Raw genomic sequence first — 26,388 nt, forward strand, 5'->3', positions numbered from 1 at the left:
CAACCTCCGCATAACGCGTGCGGTGCTCTACCTTTGAGCTAGTTCCGCGGCGACTCCCTTCTCGACTATACGGCGGGTTTTTGTATTTACGACTGCTCAGAGCCCGGTCAACTAGCGCCGCCCCTCGACCATCGCGGGAAGACGTAGAACGTCTTTTTCCCAGCGGCCGCACGTAAGACGTGGTCGGAAGTCGGGGATAGCCAAAGGCATTTCAGACTGCTGAAGCCAGAACCCTCGTAATGCATTTTGTAGAACAGAGACGTACGGGACGAGGGATTCCGTAAGGATACATATCAAAGTTGCAGTCCTTGTTGCCAGTGCTGTTTGGCGTTTCAACAGTGTTTTATAGTGCCAAATGAGGTATGATTGCATTTTTTTTTGCAGGGATAAATAGTTGAAAATTGGAGTCGAGAACAAATGCGCCGTTTTTTCCGGAAGCGGGAATCGAACCCACAACCTCCGCATAACGCGTGCGGTGCTCTACCTTTGAGCTAGTTCCGCGGCGACTCCCTTCTCGACTATACGGCGGGTTTTTGTATTTACGACTGCTCAGAGCCCGGTCAACTAGCGCCGCCCCTCGACCATCGCGGGAAGACGTAGAACGTCTTTTTCCCAGCGGCCGCACGTAAGACGTGGTCGGAAGTCGGGGATAGCCAAAGGCATTTCAGACTGCTGAAGCCAGAACCCTCGTAATGCATTTTGTAGAACAGAGACGTACGGGACGAGGGATTCCGTAAGGATACATATCAAAGTTGCAGTCCTTGTTGCCAGTGCTGTTTGGCGTTTCAACAGTGTTTTATAGTGCCAAATGAGGTATGATTGCATTTTTTTTTTGCAGGGATAAATAGTTGAAAATTGGTGTCGAGAAAAAATGCGCCGTTTTTTCCGGAAGCGGGAATCGAACCCACAACCTCCGCATAACGCGTGCGGTGCTCTACCTTTGAGCTAGTTCCGCGGCGACTCCCTTCTCGACTATACGGCGGGTTTTTGTATTTACGACTGCTCAGAGCCCGGTCAACTAGCGCCGCCCCTCGACCATCGCGGGAAGACGTAGAACGTCTTTTTCCCAGCGGCCGCACGTAAGACGTGGTCGGAAGTCGGGGATAGCCAAAGGCATTTCAGACTGCTGAAGCCAGAACCCTCGTAATGCATTTTGTAGAACAGAGACGTACGGGACGAGGGATTCCGTAAGGATACATATCAAAGTTGCAGTCCTTGTTGCCAGTGCTGTTTGGCGTTTCAACAGTGTTTTATAGTGCCAAATGAGGTATGATTGCATTTTTTTTTTGCAGGGATAAATAGTTGAAAATTGGAGTCGAGAAAAAATGCGCCGTTTTTTCCGGAAGCGGGAATCGAACCCACAACCTCCGCATAACGCGTGCGGTGCTCTACCTTTGAGCTAGTTCCGCGGCGACTCCCTTCTCGACTATACGGCGGGTTTTTGTATTTACGACTGCTCAGAGCCCGGTCAACTAGCGCCGCCCCTCGACCATCGCGGGAAGACGTAGAACGTCTTTTTCCCAGCGGCCGCACGTAAGACGTGGTCGGAAGTCGGGGATAGCCAAAGGCATTTCAGACTGCTGAAGCCAGAACCCTCGTAATGCATTTTGTAGAACAGAGACGTACGGGACGAGGGATTCCGTAAGGATACATATCAAAGTTGCAGTCCTTGTTGCCAGTGCTGTTTGGCGTTTCAACAGTGTTTTATAGTGCCAAATGAGGTATGATTGCATTTTTTTTTTGCAGGGATAAATAGTTGAAAATTGGAGTCGAGAAAAAATGCGCCGTTTTTTCCGGAAGCGGGAATCGAACCCACAACCTCCGCATAACGCGTGCGGTGCTCTACCTTTGAGCTAGTTCCGCGGCGACTCCCTTCTCGACTATACGGCGGGTTTTTGTATTTACGACTGCTCAGAGCCCGGTCAACTAGCGCCGCCCCTCGACCATCGCGGGAAGACGTAGAACGTCTTTTTCCCAGCGGCCGCACGTAAGACGTGGTCGGAAGTCGGGGATAGCCAAAGGCATTTCAGACTGCTGAAGCCAGAACCCTCGTAATGCATTTTGTAGAACAGAGACGTACGGGACGAGGGATTCCGTAAGGATACATATCAAAGTTGCAGTCCTTGTTGCCAGTGCTGTTTGGCGTTTCAACAGTGTTTTATAGTGCCAAATGAGGTATGATTGCATTTTTTTTTGCAGGGATAAATAGTTGAAAATTGGAGTCGAGAACAAATGCGCCGTTTTTTCCGGAAGCGGGAATCGAACCCACAACCTCCGCATAACGCGTGCGGTGCTCTACCTTTGAGCTAGTTCCGCGGCGACTCCCTTCTCGACTATAAGGTGGGTTTTTGTATTTACGACTGCTCAGAGCCCGGTCAACTAGCGCCGCCCCTCGACCATCGCGGGAAGACGTAGAACGTCTTTTTCCCAGCGGCCGCACGTAAGACGTGGTCGGAAGTCGGGGATAGCCAAAGGCATTTCAGACTGCTGAAGCCAGAACCCTCGTAATGCATTTTGTAGAACAGAGACGTACGGGACGAGGGATTCCGTAAGGATACATATCAAAGTTGCAGTCCTTGTTGCCAGTGCTGTTTGGCGTTTCAACAGTGTTTTATAGTGCCAAATGAGGTATGATTGCATTTTTTTTTGCAGGGATAAATAGTTGAAAATTGGAGTCGAGAAAAAATGCGCCGTTTTTTCCGGAAGCGGGAATCGAACCCACAACCTCCGCATAACGCGTGCGGTGCTCTACCTTTGAGCTAGTTCCGCGGCGACTCCCTTCTCGACTATACGGCGGGTTTTTGTATTTACGACTGCTCAGAGCCCGGTCAACTAGCGCCGCCCCTCGACCATCGCGGGAAGACGTAGAACGTCTTTTTCCCAGCGGCCGCACGTAAGACGTGGTCGGAAGTCGGGGATAGCCAAAGGCATTTCAGACTGCTGAAGCCAGAACCCTCGTAATGCATTTTGTAGAACAGAGACGTACGGGACGAGGGATTCCGTAAGGATACATATCAAAGTTGCAGTCCTTGTTGCCAGTGCTGTTTGGCGTTTCAACAGTGTTTTATAGTGCCAAATGAGGTATGATTGCATTTTTTTTTTTTTGCAGGGATAAATAGTTGAAAATTGGAGTCGAGAAAAAATGCGCCGTTTTTTCCGGAAGCGGGAATCGAACCCACAACCTCCGCATAACGCGTGCGGTGCTCTACCTTTGAGCTAGTTCCGCGGCGACTCCCTTCTCGACTATACGGCGGGTTTTTGTATTTACGACTGCTCAGAGCCCGGTCAACTAGCGCCGCCCCTCGACCATCGCGGGAAGACGTAGAACGTCTTTTTCCCAGCGGCCGCACGTAAGACGTGGTCGGAAGTCGGGGATAGCCAAAGGCATTTCAGACTGCTGAAGCCAGAACCCTCGTAATGCATTTTGTAGAACAGAGACGTACGGGACGAGGGATTCCGTAAGGATACATATCAAAGTTGCAGTCCTTGTTGCCAGTGCTGTTTGGCGTTTCAACAGCGTTTTATAGTGCCAAATGAGGTATGATTGCATTTTTTTTTGCAGGGATAAATAGTTGAAAATTGGAGTCGAGAACAAATGCGCCGTTTTTTCCGGAAGCGGGAATCGAACCCACAACCTCCGCATAACGCGTGCGGTGCTCTACCTTTGAGCTAGTTCCGCGGCGACTCCCTTCTCGACTATACGGCGGGTTTTTGTATTTACGACTGCTCAGAGCCCGGTCAACTAGCGCCGCCCCTCGACCATCGCGGGAAGACGTAGAACGTCTTTTTCCCAGCGGCCGCACGTAAGACGTGGTCGGAAGTCGGGGATAGCCAAAGGCATTTCAGACTGCTGAAGCCAGAACCCTCGTAATGCATTTTGTAGAACAGAGACGTACGGGACGAGGGATTCCGTAAGGATACATATCAAAGTTGCAGTCCTTGTTGCCAGTGCTGTTTGGCGTTTCAACAGTGTTTTATAGTGCCAAATGAGGTATGATTGCATTTTTTTTTTGCAGGGATAAATAGTTGAAAATTGGTGTCGAGAAAAAATGCGCCGTTTTTTCCGGAAGCGGGAATCGAACCCACAACCTCCGCATAACGCGTGCGGTGCTCTACCTTTGAGCTAGTTCCGCGGCGACTCCCTTCTCGACTATACGGCGGGTTTTTGTATTTACGACTGCTCAGAGCCCGGTCAACTAGCGCCGCCCCTCGACCATCGCGGGAAGACGTAGAACGTCTTTTTCCCAGCGGCCGCACGTAAGACGTGGTCGGAAGTCGGGGATAGCCAAAGGCATTTCAGACTGCTGAAGCCAGAACCCTCGTAATGCATTTTGTAGAACAGAGACGTACGGGACGAGGGATTCCGTAAGGATACATATCAAAGTTGCAGTCCTTGTTGCCAGTGCTGTTTGGCGTTTCAACAGTGTTTTATAGTGCCAAATGAGGTATGATTGCATTTTTTTTTTGCAGGGATAAATAGTTGAAAATTGGAGTCGAGAAAAAATGCGCCGTTTTTTCCGGAAGCGGGAATCGAACCCACAACCTCCGCATAACGCGTGCGGTGCTCTACCTTTGAGCTAGTTCCGCGGCGACTCCCTTCTCGACTATACGGCGGGTTTTTGTATTTACGACTGCTCAGAGCCCGGTCAACTAGCGCCGCCCCTCGACCATCGCGGGAAGACGTAGAACGTCTTTTTCCCAGCGGCCGCACGTAAGACGTGGTCGGAAGTCGGGGATAGCCAAAGGCATTTCAGACTGCTGAAGCCAGAACCCTCGTAATGCATTTTGTAGAACAGAGACGTACGGGACGAGGGATTCCGTAAGGATACATATCAAAGTTGCAGTCCTTGTTGCCAGTGCTGTTTGGCGTTTCAACAGTGTTTTATAGTGCCAAATGAGGTATGATTGCATTTTTTTTTTTGCAGGGATAAATAGTTGAAAATTGGAGTCGAGAAAAAATGCGCCGTTTTTTCCGGAAGCGGGAATCGAACCCACAACCTCCGCATAACGCGTGCGGTGCTCTACCTTTGAGCTAGTTCCGCGGCGACTCCCTTCTCGACTATACGGCGGGTTTTTGTATTTACGACTGCTCAGAGCCCGGTCAACTAGCGCCGCCCCTCGACCATCGCGGGAAGACGTAGAACGTCTTTTTCCCAGCGGCCGCACGTAAGACGTGGTCGGAAGTCGGGGATAGCCAAAGGCATTTCAGACTGCTGAAGCCAGAACCCTCGTAATGCATTTTGTAGAACAGAGACGTACGGGACGAGGGATTCCGTAAGGATACATATCAAAGTTGCAGTCCTTGTTGCCAGTGCTGTTTGGCGTTTCAACAGTGTTTTATTGTGCCAAATGAGGTATGATTGCATTTTTTTTTTTGCAGGGATAAATAGTTGAAAATTGGAGTCGAGAAAAAATGCGCCGTTTTTTCCGGAAGCGGGAATCGAACCCACAACCTCCGCATAACGCGTCGCCGCGGAGTCGCCGCGGAACTAGCTCAAAGGTAGAGCACCGCACGCGTTATGCGGAGGTTGTGGGTTCGATTCCCGCTTCCGGAAAAAACGGCGCATTTTTTCTCGACTCCAATTTTCAACTATTTATCCCTGCAAAAAAATGCAATCATACCTCATTTGGCACTATAAAACACTGTTGAAACGCCAAACAGCACTGGCAACAAGGACTGCAACTTTGATATGTATCCTTACGGAATCCCTCGTCCCGTACGTCTCTGTTCTACAAAATGCATTACGAGGGTTCTGGCTTCAGCAGTCTGAAATGCCTTTGGCTATCCCCGACTTCCGACCACGTCTTACGTGCGGCCGCTGGGAAAAAGACGTTCTACGTCTTCCCGCGATGGTCGAGGGGCGGCGCTAGTTGACCGCGCTCTGAGCAGTCGTAAATACAAAAACCCGCCGTATAGTCGAGAAGGGAGTCGCCGCGGAACTAGCTCAAAGGTAGAGCACCGCACGCGTTATGCGGAGGTTGTGGGTTCGATTCCCGCTTCCGGAAAAAACGGCGCATTTTTCCTCGACTCCAATTTTCAACTATTTATCCCTGCAAAAAAAAAATGCAATCATACCTCATTTGGCACTATAAAACACTGTTGAAACGCCAAACAGCACTGGCAACAAGGACTGCAACTTTGATATGTATCCTTACGGAATCCCTCGTCCCGTACGTCTCTGTTCTACAAAATGCATTACGAGGGTTCTGGCTTCAGCAGTCTGAAATGCCTTTGGCTATCCCCGACTTCCGACCACGTCTTACGTGCGGCCGCTGGGAAAAAGACGTTCTACGTCTTCCCGCGATGGTCGAGGGGCGGCGCTAGTTGACCGGGCTCTGAGCAGTCGTAAATACAAAAACCCGCCTTATAGTCGAGAAGGGAGTCGCCGCGGAACTAGCTCAAAGGTAGAGCACCGCACGCGTTATGCGGAGGTTGTGGGTTCGATTCCCGCTTCCGGAAAAAACGGCGCATTTTTTCTCGACTCCAATTTTCAACTATTTATCCCTGCAAAAAAAAAATGCAATCATACCTCATTTGGCACTATAAAACACTGTTGAAACGCCAAACAGCACTGGCAACAAGGACTGCAACTTTGATAAGTATCCTTACGGAATCCCTCGTCCCGTACGTCTCTGTTCTACAAAATGCATTACGAGGGTTCTGGCTTCAGCAGTCTGAAATGCCTTTGGCTATCCCCGACTTCCGACCACGTCTTACGTGCGGCCGCTGGGAAAAAGACGTTCTACGTCTTCCCGCGATGGTCGAGGGGCGGCGCTAGTTGACCGGGCTCTGAGCAGTCGTAAATACAAATACCCGCCGTATAGTCGAGAAGGGAGTCGCCGCGGAACTAGCTCAAAGGTAGAGCACCGCACGCGTTATGCGGAGGTTGTGGGTTCGATTCCCGCTTCCGGAAAAAACGGCGCATTTTTTCTCGACTCCAATTTTCAACTATTTATCCCTGCAAAAAAAAAAAAATGCAATCATACCTCATTTGGCACTATAAAACACTGTTGAAACGCCAAACAGCACTGGCAACAAGGACTGCAACTTTGATATGTATCCTTACGGAATCCCTCGTCCCGTACGTCTCTGTTCTACAAAATGCATTACGAGGGTTCTGGCTTCAGCAGTCTGAAATGCCTTTGGCTATCCCCGACTTCCGACCACGTCTTACGTGCGGCCGCTGGGAAAAAGACGTTCTACGTCTTCCCGCGATGGTCGAGGGGCGGCGCTAGTTGACCGGGCTCTGAGCAGTCGTAAATACAAAAACCCGCCGTATAGTCGAGAAGGGAGTCGCCGCGGAACTAGCTCAAAGGTAGAGCACCGCACGCGTTATGCGGAGGTTGTGGGTTCGATTCCCGCTTCCGGAAAAAACGGCGCATTTTTTCTCGACTCCAAATTTCAACTATTTATCCCTGCAAAAAAAAAAAATGCAATCATACCTCATTTGGCACTATAAAACACTGTTGAAACGCCAAACAGCACTGGCAACAAGGACTGCAACTTTGATATGTATCCTTACGGAATCCCTCGTCCCGTACGTCTCTGTTCTACAAAATGCATTACGAGGGTTCTGGCTTCAGCAGTCTGAAATGCCTTTGGCTATCCCCGACTTCCGACCACGTCTTACGTGCGGCCGCTGGGAAAAAGACGTTCTACGTCTTCCCGCGATGGTCGAGGGGCGGCGCTAGTTGACCGGGCTCTGAGCAGTCGTAAATATAAAAACCCGCCGTATAGTCGAGAAGGGAGTCGCCGCGGAACTAGCTCAAAGGTAGAGCACCGCACGCGTTATGCGGAGGTTGTGGGTTCGATTCCCGCTTCCGGAAAAAACGGCGCATTTTTTCTCGACTCCAATTTTCAACTATTTATCCCTGCAAAAAAAAATGCAATCATACCTCATTTGGCACTATAAAACACTGTTGAAACGCCAAACAGCACTGGCAACAAGGACTGCAACTTTGATATGTATCCTTACGGAATCCCTCGTCCCGTACGTCTCTGTTCTACAAAATGCATTACGAGGGTTCTGGCTTCAGCAGTCTGAAATGCCTTTGGCTATCCCCGACTTCCGACCACGTCTTACGTGCGGCCGCTGGGAAAAAGACGTTCTACGTCTTCCCGCGATGGTCGAGGGGCGGCGCTAGTTGACCGGGCTCTGAGCAGTCGTAAATACAAAAACCCGCCGTATAGTCGAGAAGGGAGTCGCCGCGGAACTAGCTCAAAGGTAGAGCACCGCACGCGTTATGCGGAGGTTGTGGGTTCGATTCCCGCTTCCGGAAAAAACGGCGCATTTTTTCTCGACTCCAATTTTCAACTATTTATCCCTGCAAAAAAAAAAAAAATGCAATCATACCTCATTTGGCACTATAAAACACTGTTGAAACGCCAAACAGCACTGGCAACAAGGACTGCAACTTTGATATGTATCCTTAAGGAATCCCTCGTCCCGTACGTCTCTGTTCTACAAAATGCATTACGAGGGTTCTGGCTTCAGCAGTCTGAAATGCCTTTGGCTATCCCCGACTTCCGACCACGTCTTACGTGCGGCCGCTGGGAAAAAGACGTTCTACGTCTTCCCGCGATGGTCGAGGGGCGGCGCTAGTTGACCGGGCTCTGAGCAGTCGTAAATACAAAAACCCGCCGTATAGTCGAGAAGGGAGTCGCCGCGGAACTAGCTCAAAGGTAGAGCACCGCACGCGTTATGCGAAGGTTGTGGGTTCGATTCCCGCTTCCGGAAAAAACGGCGCATTTTTTCTCGACTCCAATTTTCAACTATTTATCCCTGCAAAAAAAAATGCAATCATACCTCATTTGGCACTATAAAACACTGTTGAAACGCCAAACAGCACTGGCAACAAGGACTGCAACTTTGATATATATATATATATATATATATATATATTTTTATATATATGTAGTCGTGAAGTAGAGTCCTTAGTTGTACAGCGGTGTTGTAGGCGTAGGTGACAAAAGGTAAAATGGTATCCCAGTTGGTGTCGTCCGGTCGAATGTTCAAAAAATCCTGTCGGAAAGAGTACGGTGGAAGCGCTCAGTGATGCCGTTTGTTTGCGGGGGTGGTAACTGGAGTAGTCTGGTTAATGGTTTCAGCGGCACGAAGAACTTCGGAAAGGAGAGTAGAAGGGAACGTCCTTCCGCGGTCACTAAGCAGAACGCGTGGCAGACCATGGCGCAGGAAAATTGCTCCAATGAAGAATTTCACAACCTCCGAGGCGCAGCCCATTCGAATAGCAGCTGTTTCGGCACAGAGGGTCAGGTGGTAAACCGCGGTGACCACCCACCGATTACCGGCTGTGGTGGCTGGAAAGGGTCTGTACAGAACGATCACTACAACTTCGTATGGAGTCGAGGGACATGGAAGGGGTTGTAGCGTCCTAGCTGGAATTGGAGGTCGGTTGTTTACGGCGTTGACACGGTTCACAGAATGTAGCGTATTTGGCGACACTTGTTGAAAGTCCGGGCCAAATGAAGCGGCTTTTTATGCGATCGTATGTCTTAATGTAGGCAAGATGACCAGCTGTAGCATCGTTGTGAAAAGTTTGTAATATCTTCTGCCGAAGGGAACGCCGAACCACAGTGACCCATTTGTTGCCAGTAGGATGATAGTTGACGTGTAAAGGAAGCCGCCATTCATGAGTTTAAATTAGTTGAGTTGTCGACGCGAACGGCGGTTGAGAGGTTGGGTTGAAACGTCTAAGAGGTCGAGAAATTTGCGGCAGCACGTGTCAGCTCATTGTAATGAGAGAGGATTTGAAGGTAACGCCGGGCTCACGTGCTCGGTGGAGGCAATAGTAATAGCTGGCTCTGCCGGAGGTGGCGCTTGACAACTTTCCTCTGTCGACAACAGCGGACAGCGTGAAAGGGCATCGGCATACGAGTGCTTTTTGCCGAATTTCTACATCACCTCGAAATCGTACTTTTGCAGCTTAAATATCCAGCAGCCAAGGCGTCCGGTTACATTCTTGAGGCAGCATAGCCAGCAGAGTGCATGGTTATCCGTTACAACGGTGAAGTGACGACCATACAGGTATGGTCGAAACTTTTGAACGGACCAAACTACAGCCAGGCACTCCTCCTCGGTTATTGCGTAGTTACGCTCTGCTGGCGTCAACGTCCGGCTGGCGTAGCCAACCACGTGCTCCAAAAATGATGCATTGCGTTGCAGGAGCACACCACCTATACCATGCCCATTGGCGTCGGTGTGGAGTATAGTCGGAGCGTTGTCATTAAAATGGCTAAGTATGGGTGTAGAAGTAAGACCCTTTTTGAGTTCCGGAAACGCCGTTTCGCATTCCTTAGACCAGGTAAACGGTGTCCAGGAAGCTAAGAGCTTGTTTTAGGGTTAAGCTATTGCCGAAAAGTTCCGAATGAATCGACGGAGGTATGAAGCCAATCCAAGAAAACTGCATAGTTTTTTCTGACGAAGAGGTCCGGGAAAATTTATCACGGCTCTCGTTTTATCCGGATCGGGGCGAATGCCATCCTTGCTCACAACGTGCCCCAATACTTGATGAACGTGGTTGCAAAGTGGCATTTTTTTGCATTGAGTAGGAGACCGGCCTCGCTGAGGCAAGTTAATACATGGTCCAGGCATTGAAGGTGCTCGGCAAATGAGGAAGAAAAGATAACAATGTCGTCCAGGTAACAGAGACACGTTTTCTATTTAAGGCTACGAAGGATATTGTCTATCATTCTTTCAAATGTAGCGGGAGCATTGCAGACCCGAATGGCATTACATTCAACTGGTAGAGGCCATCGGGTGTTGCAAAAGCTGTCTTCTCTTTCTCGGCTTCGTGCATGGGGATCTGCCACTATCCCGATCGAAGATCGAGACTACAAAAGAATTTTGCCCCTTGCAAGGTGTCGAGTGCGTCGTCGATGCGCGGCATCAGATAAACATCCTTGCGAGTGACCTTGTTGAGGGCCCTGTGATCCACACAAAATCTCATGGAACCGTCTTTCTTCTGAACTAGCACCACATGTGATGACCAGAAGCCAGCCGAAGGACGAATAATATTTCCCCTTAACAGATTGTCAACGTTTTCTTGAATAATTTGACGTTCTTTAAGTGAAACGTGGTGCGGGCGCCGACGGACGACACAGGAACATTCCGTTTCGATACGATTGGTGGCCATAGAAGTCTGCCCTATAGAAGAAGAGTTAGTGCCAAATAAAGCTTTGTACTTTTCCAGTAGGGCCAATAGAGTGTCCGTTTGCTCCGTGGAAAGGTCGGGATTGATATTCGCACCAATAGGGGCAGCCGGCGGTTTAAGATGACCAGAATTGTCCACTGTCGCAAAAGAGTCAAGAAAAAGAACGTCAACGGCATCATCGTGGGGCACAGAAGCAATAGCGGCGTGCTGGGGTACCAAGACAATCTCCGACGTCGAATTTTTAGCGGGGAGATAGGCAGATCTACGAGAAAAATGGACAAGGCACGGCGGTATTAACAGTCGTTGAACAAAGAATTTTCCGGTTGGTGCAATCAACACGTCGCCGTCAACAATTTCGTCTGATAACACTGAAAGAACAGCTTCTTGTCCAGGGGAAAGTGTACGCTCGGCAGTCGTCACCAAACGTAGATCTAAAGTGCTATCGACACTTGCGAGCTCTGTTCTTTCGATATCAATCATTAGTTGACCACACGAGATGATAGCAGATGCCGAATGTAAAGAGTCCCAACCCAGAATTACTTGATAGTCGCACAAAGAGAGTACTGAAAATTGAACGTGATGGCGACTGCCATTGATGAGTATGCACTCAGTACAATATCCTGAAGGCCGAATCATATCCCCGTTCGCACTACGCAGAGCTGGACCCGAATAAGGAGTCCTCACCTTTCTTAGTCGAGAGCACAGACGTTCATGAATGATAGATATGCTGGCACCCATGCCAGCATATATGCCAGCATATGGAGGTCGTGGGTTCGGATCCCACCTGGCGGGCATTTTTTCTTCACTTTCTGTCTTTCTTTCCAAATTCGTATACTGTTTCAATGATCCACCACATCCTCCACTTTGCTTTCCGAGGTTTTCTCGACTTCCACCCTTATTTCTGTGTATATATATATATATATATATATATATATATATATATATATATATATATATATATATATATATATATATATATATATATATATATATATATATATATATATATATATATATATATATATATATATATATATATATATATATATATATATATATATATATATATTTATATATAAATACACATATATATATGTAATATATATATATAGTAAAAAATGGGTATACCTTCTAACAAAACTGTTCATTGGTCGACGTTTCGATCGGATGCCGATCTTTGTGAAGACAACATTTCGTATTTTTGTGCACGTATTTATAAGCTCGTCGTCCAACGACGCAAAAAAAAGAGAAAGGGGGAATTTGGGGTGAAAGGTAGCAACAAACACGCTCTCGGCGAGGTGAGGTGAAGGTTTGCAAAAAAGAGAAAGAGAGAAAAAAAAGGAAAAGAAAGAAAACGCTAAACAAAAACAAACCTAAACATGCAGAAAAGAGAGAGGAGTACACAACTCTTTCAAAAACACTGTCCTCCATCGTTCGTCAGCTTGTAGAACCAGTGACAGGTAGCGCCCGCTTTAGAGGAGGGCCGCTCTGCTTAAGAAACGAAAGCGCAAAGCAGTAACAGGGACGCTCTCACATCATCACTGGCAGGCAAAGAATTCTAATGGTCACTGACCTTACGGGAAGAGTTTACAGGAAGCGGTCGCAGCCGCACACATATCTCAGTTGCGCCAACCCTACATAACAAACAGGCAGGCTCGTTAAAACTGTAGGTACGATCTCCGCACCATTGCTCAAAGCATGCACAATTCCGCCTACCGGCAGGACGGGCGAGCGCCATTCATTATTCTTAGCTCTATTCTTCTGCCCTGCCCGGGCAGCCGCCAGGGTCGTTACTGACCATGAACCAGGGAGAAGGAGCCTAACTAATCCTCTAACCACACGCGGTAGTCGCGCGGGTACTTTGTTGGAGTAAACGGCGGCGGGCGCCTCGATGTTGTTTGTGGCTATGCCGCCTGTGCGGACACCCCAGGAAGGGAATAAATAAAATAAGAATAGCTTGATTACTTGTTTAAACAACACAGAGGCTTACAATTTAGATAGGGGATTATTCTGCAGCTAGATTATCAACAGCATGTATAGACGACATAATGCCCGGGCTAACATTCATTCCTGCCTTTACGGTGTTGAATTTGTAAATAATGTAACATTCACGTTGTTCGCGTTCTCTTGTAGTAGAAAATCCAATCTGTAAAAGTGTGACCCTGATGGAGTCGAACGGGTGGTTTTCGGAGTTAATATGTCGTGATAAGGGTAGATCCGGAAGTGAACGAACATATGCGCGATGGTTGTTGAAGCGCATGCGGAATGCCGTGTCCGTCTGGCCAATGTATTTGATGCCACAAACACCGCACTCCAGAAGGTACACCACATTAGAAGAGTCGCAGTGGAGTGTCGCGTGAATTAAATGCTTGAATTTTGAGTTGGTGCTTTCTGCCACCATGGTTGTCTGCATGTGTTTACATACGCGGCACCGTGCCTTTCCGCATGGTCGACACCCACCCTTTGGTGCCCTCTCAGTTTTGGCGTGTACAAGGTAATCTAATATTTTTGGGGCGCCTGTGTACGACCCCAGGAGGGGTGGGGAAGATTTTCGAAAGCCGGTCACTCTGTTGTAGCATGTTGAAGTGCTTTTTCAAGATTTTGTTTATGTTTGGGGAGTTGCCCCCGAATGTCAAAACTAGGTTGCCTCTCCCCTTCTGGTTTAGTTCCTTTTCATGGTGCAGCAACTCTTGGCGATCACGGTTGACCGCTTTGCAAATAGCGTCGTTGACTATGGGTGATGGGTATTGTTGCTTCGCGAGTACATTGCGCAAGTTATCTGCGTTTGCCTCGAAGTCCTCGGTGCGAGAAAAATTCTCCTAAATCGGTGGGCCTGCGAGTATGCGATACTCGTTTTGCAGTGGCGCGGATGACAAGTGTCGAAGTGCAGATACTGCTGCCTATCGGTAGGTTTTTTGTACACGGCAGTGATCAGTTCTCCTTTGTCTGTATTTATATGCACATCAAGGAAATTGATTTTCGTGGTTGAATAGGTATAAGTGAATGCGATGCTTGGATGGGCCTTGTTGAAACACTCGATGAAGTCGATTAGATCATCCTCCGTACCGGTCCAAATAAGGAATACATTGTCCAAAAAGCATTTGTAAAAGAATGGCTTAATTTCACGGGTTGATAGAAATTTTGTTTCGAGATCGTTCATAAATATATTAGCGTGGTTGGGTGTCATTCGAGTACCCATCGCAGTGCCGTTTATTTGTAGGTAATACTGATTGTGGAATTCAAAGCTATTTAATTCCAGCACTAGCTTGGTCAATGTTTCAATGACTTGTGGGCTTGGCGACTCATGGTCCCGAAGTATGCTATAGGATTCAACCAGGGCTTCAATCCCATCTCGGTGAGGTATATAGCCGTTGATTTTTGGTGTTGATTTTCCGAGAAATCAACACCGACAACGATTGCGCAATTGTTCAGTCTGATCTTACTAGTATCGCTAACTGGTGTCATGAATGGCGAATGGAGCTCAACACTAAGAAATGTAAAGTCCTACGTGTATCTCGTACAAACACCACTCCGTCTCTTTATTTTCTTAATAATACCGCTCTAGAATTGGTTGTCTCTTATAAGTACCTTGGCGTTCACATCACATCAAACTTGTCCTGGGCCCTTCACGTCGAATACGTTATTAACAATGCTAACCGTATGCTGGGATATATAAGGCGAAACTTTTTTAACGCCCCGTCCGAACTTAAACTGTTGCTTTTTACAACACTAGTACGTTCAAAATTAAAGTCCGCCGCGCCGATATGGGATACTACTCACGAAATGCTAACTGCACTTGAACTTGTACAGAACAGTGCAATTCGCTTCATTCTCTCCAATTATAACCGAGGTGCAAGCATTACAGCAATGAGAAATACACTTGGCCTACCTACGTTGTCTTCTCGTCGAAAGCTTTTTCGTCTAACCCTGTTCCATAAATTGTATCACCACCCGGAACTCTGTAAATTAATTCCACCACCCCCGTACACTTCCAATCGCATTGATCACTCTCACAAAGTTGGTCTTGAATTATGCAACACAAAAACCTTCTGTCATTCATTTCTCCCCCGTACATCCCGCGAATGGAACCACCTTCCCCGTGACATTGTTAATATTAATGATAACCTGAATTTTCGCGAGAATCTAGCTAATATTGTATATTCAGGAACAATCTAATGTTTTTGTTGTTATACTCACTGCACTGTATTATTTTTTTTTTTGCTTGTAACCCACTCCCCCTCTGTAATGCCTTTGGCCCTGAGGGGTACAATAAATAAATAAATAAATAAATTTGTGTACAGAGAAGTTACATCTATAGTTACAAGGAAGGCGCCATCAGGAATTTTTATTTTGTCGATTTTCCGTAGGAAGTGGTTATTATCACGAAGATACGACGAATGGGTAGCGGGTATTTGCTAAATCAGGGAGTCTATGTAGCTTGATATTGGTTCGGTGAAAGTGCCTCTTCCCAAAATTATTGGCCTACGAGGGTTCCCTTCTTTATGAACTTTAGGAAGCATGTAAAACCTTCCTGGCGTTGCGTGTGCTGCGGTAAGTACTTTACAGAGCCGTGGCTCTATTTCCCCAATTTTGGCAAGATTATTTAGTGTTGTTACTATTTCCTGATGTTCAACAGTTGTATCCGCGTCAAGTGTTTGGTAGAAAAATTCGTTATTTAACTGACGGCGGCCTCTTGAATGTAGTCTGGTTTACTAAGTATTACAATACCTCCACCTTTATCGGCCGGTTTTAAGACAATGTCTGTTCGATCACCCAGGGCCCTAAGTGCCTCGCGCTCCTCTTTAAAAAGGTTCTGGGCCCCTGGTTTGCGAGCGTTATAAGCCCGGAGGACGTCTCTTTGAACGGCCTCAATGTACGAGTCCAAGTGTTTTTCCTGCTCTGATTTCGGTGTCCACTGCCGCCCTACATTGACGGAGGGTTGGGCAGTGCGCTTTTTGTCCGGCTTATCGAAAAAATGTTCTTCTAGGCGAAAATTTTGTGAAAAATTGTCCAGATCTTTCAGCAAGCCTAACTCATTGTATCGACCGGTACTTGGGCAAAATGTCAGCCCGCGCGAGATTACTGACCGCTCATAAATAGTAAGCTGTACCCCGGAGAGGTTAATTATGTTTTCATCTATGTTCTTTTGAGTTTTTGACATTTCTTTCCCCTTGCAGGGTGGAATTGGGGGTGTAATTTTGGAATTTCCAATGTCTGTGTGGTGCGGAGCTGAATTGATTTGAGAAAACTCGTTTGAGTATAAAACAGAAAACTCGTTTGAGTATAGGACTTTATCCCTTGACAATTTTTTATTTTGATTCTTATTATTTCATCTGTCTTCTTTTTCTCAAAAAGTTCCAGTTCGCTTGCCTCCAGCGCAGAAAGGACAATATTATTCCTAGCACGAAGCTCCTCCGCCCTCAGAGACGCGAGTGTATTATCACAATGATCCACTACGATTTTAGTTAGCTGAAGTGATGCGGATTTAAGAGTTTCGTTCCAATTTTGTGTTTCACGTTTGTTAAACGTAAGCATCGATGGTGTTAATGATAGAAGAAGGCCCGGGGGGCGGTCCCAGCCTTTAGGTATATTTTGAGTGTACGCACATGTAGATCATGGCGCAAACGCTTGTCAATTGTTTTCCTTATCTTTAAAAAATTAGGCGTCAGCAGCTGATCACGGGTGTCATCTGAGGGAGAGGATGTCAGAACATTTGCGCGGCCAGGATGTCAATTCATGCAAATGCGACGTGCAGAGCCACAGTGTTTTCGGAGATTGTACCTTTTTACGGCGGGGGTGGCAGGGCTTATCTCGTTTTTTGGACTGGATTCCAGAATCTCGCAGTCTCTCGCGCTCGGCTGGGGGTCAGAAGGTTGTAGACTCGTTGAAGTCCGTGGGTTGAGTTCTGATTTACCAAGCTTGGGCTCGATCGTCTGCAGGTTTTCCGACGGAGATGCGCTTGTGGCTGAGAGCCCTGGGTCCGGGCCTTGGGGTTGTTCAGGTGGTGCGCTGTTTGATCTGGCGATGGGTTTGGCTGGTTGCGGTGGTTTACGAGGCTTTTGGGGTTTTTTGTTGATAGCCCAAGAAAGAACGCTGCAAGGTGTTTCGCTGGGTTTCGCAGGGTGTTTCGCTGGAAACCCAGTGAAACACCTTGCAGCGTTCTTTCTGGGGCTCTGTAAAGCCACGCCTCTGTAAAGCACACACAGCAGCACACGCAACGCCAGGAAGGTTTTACATGCTTCCTAAAGTTCATAAAGAAGGGAACCCTCGTAGGCCAATAATTTTGGGAAGAGGCACTTTCACCGAACCAATATCAAGCTACATAGACTCCCTTATTTAGCAAATACCCGCTACCCATTCGTCGTATCTTCGTGATAATAACCACTTCCTACGGGAAATCGACCACATAAAAATTCCTGATGACGCCTTCCTTGTAACTATAGATGTAACTTCTCTGTACACAAATGTACCTCACCGAGATGGGATTGAAGCCCTGGTTGAATCCTATAGCATACATCGGGACCATGAGTCGCCAAGCCCACAAGTCATTGAAACATTGACCAAGCTAGTGCTGGAATTAAATAGCTTTGAATTCCACAATCAGTATTACCAACAAATAAACGGCACTGCGATGGGTACTCGAATGACACCCAACTACGCTAATATATTTATGAACGATCTCGAAACAAAATTTCTATCAACCCGTGAAATTAAGCCATTCTTTTACAAATGCTTTCTGGACAATGTATTCCTTATTTGGACCGGTACGGAGGATGATCTAATCGACTTCATCGAGTGTTTCAACAAGGCCCATCCAAGCATCGCATTCACTTATACCTATTCAACCACGAAAATCAATTTCCTTGATGTGCATATAAATACAGACAAAGGAGAACTGATCACTGCCGTGTACAAAAAACCTACCGATAGGCAGCAGTATCTGCACTTCGACAGTTGTCATCCGCGCCACTGCAAAACGAGTATCCCATACTTGCAGGCCCACGGATTTAGGAGAATTTGTTCCCGCACCGAGGACTTCGAGGCAAACGCAGAAAACTTGCGCAATGTACTCGCGAAGCAACAATACCCATCACCCATAGTCAACGACGCTATTTGCAAAGCGGTCAACCTTGATCGCCAAGAGTTGCTGCACCATGAAAAGGAACTAAACCAGAAGGGGAGAGGCAACCTAGTTTTGATGTTCGGGGTCAACTCCCCAAACATAAACAAATTCTTGAAAAAGCACTTTAACATGCTCCAACAGAGTGAACGGCTTTCGAAACTCTTCCCCACCCCTCCTGGGGTCGTATACAGGCGCCCCAAAAATATTAAAGATTACCTTGTACACGCCAAACCTGAGAGGGCACCCAAGGGTGGGTGTCGACCATGCGGAAAGGCACGGTGCCGCGTATGTAAACACATGCAGACAACCACAGTGGCAGAAAGCACCAACTCACATGTCAAGCATCTAATTCACGCGACACTCGACTGCGACTCTTCTAATGTGGTGTACCTTCTGGAGTGTGGCGTTTGTGGGATCCAATACATTGGCCAGACGGACACGGCATTCCGCATGCGCTTCAACAACCATCGCGCACATGTTCGTTCACTCCCGGATCTACCCTTATCACGACATATTAACTCCGAATACCACCCGTTTGACTCCATCAGGGTCACAGTTTTACATTGTGGATTTTCTACTACAAGAGAGCGCGAACAACGTGAATCTTACATTATTTACAAATTCAACACCGTAAAGGCAGGAATGAATGTTAGCCCGGGCATTATATCGTCTATACATGCTGTTGATAATCTGGCTGCAGAATAATCCCCTATCTAAATTGTAAGCCTCTGTGTTGTTTAAACAAGTAATCAAGCTATTCTTATTTTATTTATTCCCTTCCTGGGGTGTTCGCACAGGCGGCATAAGCCACAAACAACATCGAGGCGCCCGCCGCCGTTTACTCCAACAAAGGACCCGCGCGACTACCGCGTGCGGTTAGAGGATTAGTTAAGCTTCTTCTCCCTGGTTCATGGTCAGGGACGACCCTGTCGGCTGCCCGGGCAGGGCAGAAGAATACAGCTAAGAATGATAAATGGCACTCGCCCGTCCTGCCGGTAGGCGGAATCGTGCATGCTTTGAGCCACAGGGCGGAGATCGTACCTACACTTTTAACAAGCCTGCCTGTTTGTTTTGTAGGGTTGGCGTCACTGAGATATGTGTGCGGCTGCGACCGCTTCCTGTAAACTCTTCCCGTAAGATCAGTGACCATTAGAATTCTGTGCCTCCCATTGATGGTGTGAGAGCGTCTCTGTTAATGCTTTGCGCTTTCGTTTCTTAAGCAGAGCGCCCCCCCTCTGAACCGGGCGGGCGCTACCTGTCACTCGTTCTACAAGCTGACGAACGATGGAGGACAGTGTTTTTGAAAGAGTTGTGTACTCCTCTCTCTTTTCTGCATGTTTAGGTTTGTTTTGGTTTTGCGTTTTCTTTCTTTTCGTTTTTTTCTCTCTCTCTCTCTTTTTTGCAAACCTTCACCTCACCTCGCCGAGAGCGTGTTTGTTCCTACCTTCCTCCCCAAATCCTCCCTCTCTATTTTTTCGGCGTCGTTGGACGCCGAATACGTGCACAGAAATACGAAATGTTGTCTTCAGAAAGATCGGCATCCGATCAAAACGTCGACCAATAAACAGTTTTGTTAGAAGCTATACTTATTTGTTACTATTTGCTACGGCAACCAAACCAAATAAATATATATATATATATATATATATATATATATATATATATATATATATACGCACAAAGTAGAAGTACGCTCTTCGGAGACTTTATTTCCAACGTTTCGACTGAGACAGGTCTTCCTCAGGAAGACCTGAGGAAGACCTGTCTCAGGTCGAAACGGTGGAAATAAAGTCTCCGAAGGGCGTACTTCTACTTTGTGCGTATTCCTGCAGCAACTAAGGACTCCACTTCACGACTATATATATATATATATATATATATATATATATATATATATTAAAAGCGCGAATGTTAAATGTACCGTGATCAGGCCATAGCTCAGTATTATGACTGGCCAATTCCGCCTTCGTATTTTGTCGTCGTCGCTGCATTGTGTGCGTCCATCATATATCTCATCGCTCGTCGTCTTTCTGGGACGCACCATCATCGCCATCGTAATAGATGCTGTTCTTGCCAGGCTAGCGCTCGCCGAATAAATGTCGTCCGCCAGTCTCCTGGCGCCGCCTCTCAAGTGGTGGAGCGTGCGCTTTGATCCCTTGCCCTCCATCTGTGAGTGCACCCCTGGAGCTCCGTTCAGGTCGTCGCTAACCGCAAGACACTATGCCTATTACAGTGGAACCTTCCAGCGGAACCGGCACCAGAACCGGCTGTGTGGGTTCGGCTGCCTTCCCACCTTACTTCGTAACCAGCCACCAGCGGGTCCGCCGATACTCACTGGCCTTCCGGGTGAGGACGTCGAGGAGTGGCTTGATACCTTCGCGCGCTTCAGCGCTTTTAAAAGGTGGGACGATCAGGCGAAGCTTTAAAACATCTCGTGGTCCCTGCACAAAGCAGCCAAACATGGTTTTTAATCAATGAGCGCCTTATCAGTGACTGGCCGGCCTTCATCACGCAACTGCGCCAGATTTTGGGCTCTTCCGCTGCTCGCTCTGAAGCCGCAAAAAAGCTAGAAAGCCGTGTCCAGCAGGCTCACGAGACTTGCACCTCGTACATTCAGGATGTTCTTGCGTTGTGCCGCCGCGTTAACAGTGACATGTCGGAGGGAGACCGCGTTCGTCACATCATGAAGGGCATCAATCATTTTGCGTTCACGGCTCTCGCTCTTCAAAACCCGCCAACTGTCGCTGATATAACCACGACCTCCCAAGGGCTGGACGAACTGCAGTCTATCCGTCTGCAGCAGGAGGTCATCACGCCGAAGTACCCCCATAGATGACAACCTGCGGGCGCTGACCTGGGCTATCATCCGTGAAGAGCTCCGTGATTACCGTTCTCCTTGTGCTCCTGGTACCTATGTTCAGCCTTCTGCTACTGGCTTAGGGAAATCATAAAAGAGGAGCTTGCCGCTTTCCGAGACCTCACTCCTCCCGACCCTCGGACTCCTCTGACGGTTCCATCCTACTCAGAGGTTGCTCGGCGACCATCCATGCCGCTGACCCCGATCGTGGCTCAACCTGCGACCAACTATGTGGCGGCCATTCTTACGGCTATGGGTCCCCGTTCTCCCTAACAGGCATGGCGACCACCCCGACAGGACATAAGTGTGGGCCGACCGGTTTGTTATTGCTGCGGTATACGTGGCCACATCTCGCGGTTTTGCCACCGGCGTCAACAGGACGAGCGACGTGGCTACGACAACTACGAGCGCGACGACATGCGTTTTAGCTACGGGTACCGCCAACAGCATTACACGTCGCCGCAAAGTCGTTCTCCCTCTCCACCTGACTCCGCTGACTTTCCTGGCAACTGCCCAAACGAACGTCGCCGTTCACCATCACCACACCGTTGGGCTGTGTCGCCTCTGCGACCAGTCTTGAATGATACCAGCCACAAGGCGGTGAACTAGGTCCTGCAGTTTTTGGGGGCGAAACTGCAACACAAAGTAAAAATATAAGACCCCCGGGCCGGCATTGGAACACTTTGACTGTCATCGCTGAGGGAATTCCTGTTGACGCATTGGTAGGCATGGGTGCCAGCATATCAATCATTCATGAAGGTTTGTGCTCTCGACTAAGAAAGGTGAGGACTCCTTACTCGGGCTTAGCTCTGCGTAGTGTGAATGGGGATGTGATTCGGCCTTCAGGATATTGTACTGTGCGCATACTCATCAATGACAGTCGCCATCACGTTCAGTTTTCAGTACTCTCTTCGTGCGTCTATCAAGTAATTCTGGTTTGGGACTTTTTATATTTGGCACCTGCTGTCATCTCCTGTGGTCAACTAATGATTGATATCGCAAGAACAGAGCTCGCAATGTCGATAGCATGTCAGATCTACGTTTGGTGACGACTTCCGAGTGTACACGTTTCCCTGGACAAGAAGCTGTTCTTTTAGTGTCATCAGACCAAATTGTTGACGGCGAAGTGTTGATTGCACCAACCGGAAAATTCTTTGTTCAACGACTGTTAATACCGCCGTGCCTTCTCCGTTTTTCTCGTGGATCTGCCCATCTCCCCGCTAAACATTCGACGTCGGAGATCGTCTTCGTACCCCAGCACGCCGCTATTGCTTCTGTGCCTCACGATTATGCCGTTGACGTTCTTTCTCTTGACTCTTTTGCGACAGTGGACAATTCTGCTGATCCTAAACCGCCGGCTGCATCTATTGGTGCGAATATCAATTCCGACATTTCCACGAAACACCCTATTGACCCTACTCGAAAAGCACACAGCTTTAGTTGACACTAACTCTTCTGTTCTGGGGCAGACTTCTATGGCCACCCATCGTATCGAAACGGAACGTTCCTGTGTCGTCCATCGGCGCCCGCACCGCGTTTCACTTAAAGAACGTCAAATTATTCAAGAAAACGTTGACCACCTTTTGAAGCGAAGTATTATTCGTCCTTCGGCTGGCTCCTGGTCATCACCTGTTGTGCTAGTTCAGAAGAAAGACGGTTCCGTGGGGTTTTGTGTGGATCACCGGGCCCTCAACAATGTCACTCGCAAGGATGTTTATCCGATGCCGCGCATCGACGACGCACTCGACAACTTGCAAGGGGCAGAATTTTTTTCTAGTCTCGATCTTCGATCGGGATAGTGGCAGATCCCCATGCACGAAGCCGAAGAAGAGAAGACAGATTTCCCAACACCCGATGGCCTCTACGAATTTAATGTAATGCCATTGGGGCTTAGCAATGCTCCCGCTACATTTAAAAGAATGATAGACAATATCCTTCGTGGCTTTAAATGAAAAACGTGTCTGTGTTACCTGGACGATATTGTTATCTTTTCCTCCTCATTTGCCGAGAACCTTCATTGCCTCGACCAAGTATTAACTTGCCTCAGCGAGGCTGGTCTCAACTCAATGCAAAAAAATGCCACTTTGCAACCACGTCCATCAAAGTATTGCGGCACGTTGTGAGCAAGGATGGCATTCGCCCCGATCCGGATAAAACGAGAGCCGTGATAAATTTTCCCGGACCTCTTCGTCAGAAAAACTATGCAGTTTTCTTGGATTGGCTTCTAACCTCCGTCGATTCATACGGAACTTTTGGGCAATAGCTTAACCCTAAAACAAGCTCTTAGCTTCCTGGACACCGTTTACCTGGTCTAAAGAATGCGAAACAGCGTTTCCGGAATTCAAACAGGGTCTTGCTTCTACACCCATACTTAGCCATTTTAATGACAACGCTCCGACTATACTCCACACCGACGCCAATGGGCATGGTATAGGTGGTGTGCTCCTGCAACGCAATGCATCATCTTACAAAATCTTACAATGCATCATCTTACATCATCTTACACTGTACAAAATTCACTCAAGTCGGCGTGCTGTCACATTTATGGTAAAACAACGTTTTTTTTTCAGTGCGCCAAAAGATACAATTTCTTCTGTGGAAAATATTGCGAATGCAAAGGAGACCAGTGCGTACCGAACAAGATGTATAAATACTACGGCTGACACACAAGATGTTTCGTGGTGCAAGATGGAGTGGTCTTTAATAATTATGTTGCGACAGTCCAACACAAGCCGAAGCTCTCTAAAGCGAATGGTTGAACACTGGGATAAGAAAGGACATTTATCCTAATAAAATAATTAAAAAGCCGAGTGTCACTCTTTGAACAGTATTGCCACACAAGGCCAAGATCTGTAGCGCACAAGGCTGAATACTGGGACGAAAACGGAAATTCATCCCAATACAATCAGTTCAAATTCTGAGTGTCACTTGATTCACCCATTTTTAAAAGACATGTGTTGAAGCCAGTTGATGTTTCTAAAAGTGCAGTTTTTTTAAAGTACTTAATTAACGACACACCACAGAGAGCACACATTTTTGTGTGTCTTGGGAACTTCATTCACGTAAGATGCGTTTTGCAACCCTTCCGAGTCAATGTGGCTCAGTGCTGTAAAAGGTGTTATACTGCAGGTATGTGGCAAACTATGCTTTCCTGTCAACTGCTTTGCATACATGAAACTTTAATCGTATTCGGTGGTGACATTTTATTAGGTCAGCTGCTGGTATGAACGCCCTTTGGTACAATGCAGTACCGGAGCAAGTGTTTTAGCGTTCATATGAAAGTGGAGAAGTGTTCGTTGCCGACTAACCAAGCAGCAACAATGTAACTCGAGGAAGTCCCAAAAAAGGCATATTTTAAAAGTTACCACGCCTTTTTTTTACTTTTATGACTGCCATCAGTTACCTAAAAAATAATAAAATCAATTGAACTTCCGCGCCGACGGGATTTCAGCGGCTCTGTTTCACACCCATAGCAGAGGGCAAGCAGCCCTATGACCTCTGCTACAACAAATAAGGGGCACTAACGTGACACTCTTACCTCTTGCCTAGTATAATCACCTTGACAGACATCCACTGCACAGGTTGCGGTGAGAGATAAACTGAAGGCTGCAACACTACTTAACACTATGATTACGTAGCAGAGTTGCGACAGCTTCTTTCTAGTAAGACAGAACATCGAAGACAAAAAATGAAGTAAAGAAAGATTTAGAGGCGACTCAACATATCAAATATTGGGACGCTGGGATGATCGCTTTACCTATTTCGCTACGTTAGTGAGTAAGGAAAACACAGCGAGTAAGGTGAGCTGTGCAGATTGGCCTACCTTTTCCCCGCACGCACAACACATTCAACAAATTGACGAGTTGCAGGCCCTCCAAAAAGACAACAATAGTCTTAAAGCACGCTTAGCCGCCCAGAAGGCACGCACTGAGGAACTCACAAAGAAGAACACTCAGATGCACGGTATGATTGAGACCAACCCGAACTCTTAACCCCTGCAAGCGCAGCCGCAGCATCATGGGCAAGTGCGACCACAGCCCTACCTTCTCTGGGAGACATCTACCAGCAACTCATGCAAGAGTTTAGAGCCTTCTGAGACGAAACACAAGTCCAGCTCTAGAAGTCACAGCAAAAATTCACAGGATTAGGAAAACAAATTGCAATAAACCGAAGATACAACCAAGCGGATATCACCATGACACAAAGAGAAATTCATGAAAACAAATAAATACGCAAGAAGCCAATATCTATGCCAGAAGACTGGTAATCTGATAGAGACTCTATATGCCACAGCCCCCTAAGTTAAGCGTATGGCAGTGGAAGTGCCGGGCTACGGGCATAAACAATCTGCCCTCAGCCTCTTTTTCTCTCGACAAGGCAGACCCCAGCCGCCATTCTCCTAGAAGAACTATATGTGACGCCTATCAAGTTAAAGGATTACGCAACGTACTAACAAGATTAGTACACGGCCACACTAGTGCACAACCATTACACGGCCATTTTACAAGACCCATTGGACATGGACATGTCACATTGTCATGTGACCACCCTCCCCAACAGTACAGGTGCAACCAGAATACACATCCTTAACGTGTACAGCACTCCTAAAGACCGTTTTCAGATACTGGCTGAACTCAGCAGAGGCTTCTTGGGGCAAGCTAAGAGGGAATCGGTCATTATTGAGCCCGACTTGTACGCCCCGCACCCCTCATGAGGATACCTTAGTACTAACCCTAAAGGGAGGAAATTACAAGAGGAGATCAACCAGGAGGGCCTGGCTCTCTTGACAGACATTGAATTTCCAACCAAAATGGGCAATAGTGTAAGTGGAGATACATTCCCAGAACTTACAGTGGTAAGAAACGTCAGAAGCCCAAACGGAAAAAATCTAAACCAACATCTGGGCAACAATGACCTACATCTTCATGAGTGAATTCGGTATATTAGTAGGACTGTTTCAGGTGCTTGTATGTTTGGGGATGACTTGACGATGACTTGAAGCAGGAATAAAACTCGTTTTTTCGCAAACGTTCCAGGACCGTTCATATTTTTCCTCAGAAAGTTTTCCGTAAAGTACTAGGCGCGAGGATGTTCTCAATGCAAATGGGAAAGGATGGCCGGGGAACATTCTATATGTGGCAACCTTCGTCACGGGAACACAAAGTTTGAACCTGTTCATTATGGTACTGAGCTCTGTGTTTGTCCTGACCATCATTGTATCATGGCAGTACGCCTG

General features: G+C 47.5%; 1 long non-coding RNA gene across 1 annotated transcript in view; it reads left to right on the top strand.

The window, feature by feature from the left end:
• The window catches only part of LOC144142140 (uncharacterized), an 80,214-nt gene extending 56,257 nt beyond the window's left edge, over nt 1-23,957 (top strand). The window contains exon 3 of the long non-coding RNA XR_013316856.1: nt 23,723-23,957. This is a non-coding gene — a long non-coding RNA (uncharacterized LOC144142140). The remainder of the gene's footprint in view (nt 1-23,722) is intronic.
• Nucleotides 23,958-26,388: the final 2,431 nt, after the last annotated feature.

The sequence above is a fragment of the Haemaphysalis longicornis genome, unplaced genomic scaffold (assembly GCF_048455015.1).
Source record: "Haemaphysalis longicornis isolate Haplotype H1 unplaced genomic scaffold, Haemaphysalis longicornis Haplotype H1 scaffold_6, whole genome shotgun sequence".
In the NCBI taxonomy this organism is placed as follows: Eukaryota; Metazoa; Arthropoda; class Arachnida; order Ixodida; family Ixodidae; genus Haemaphysalis; species Haemaphysalis longicornis.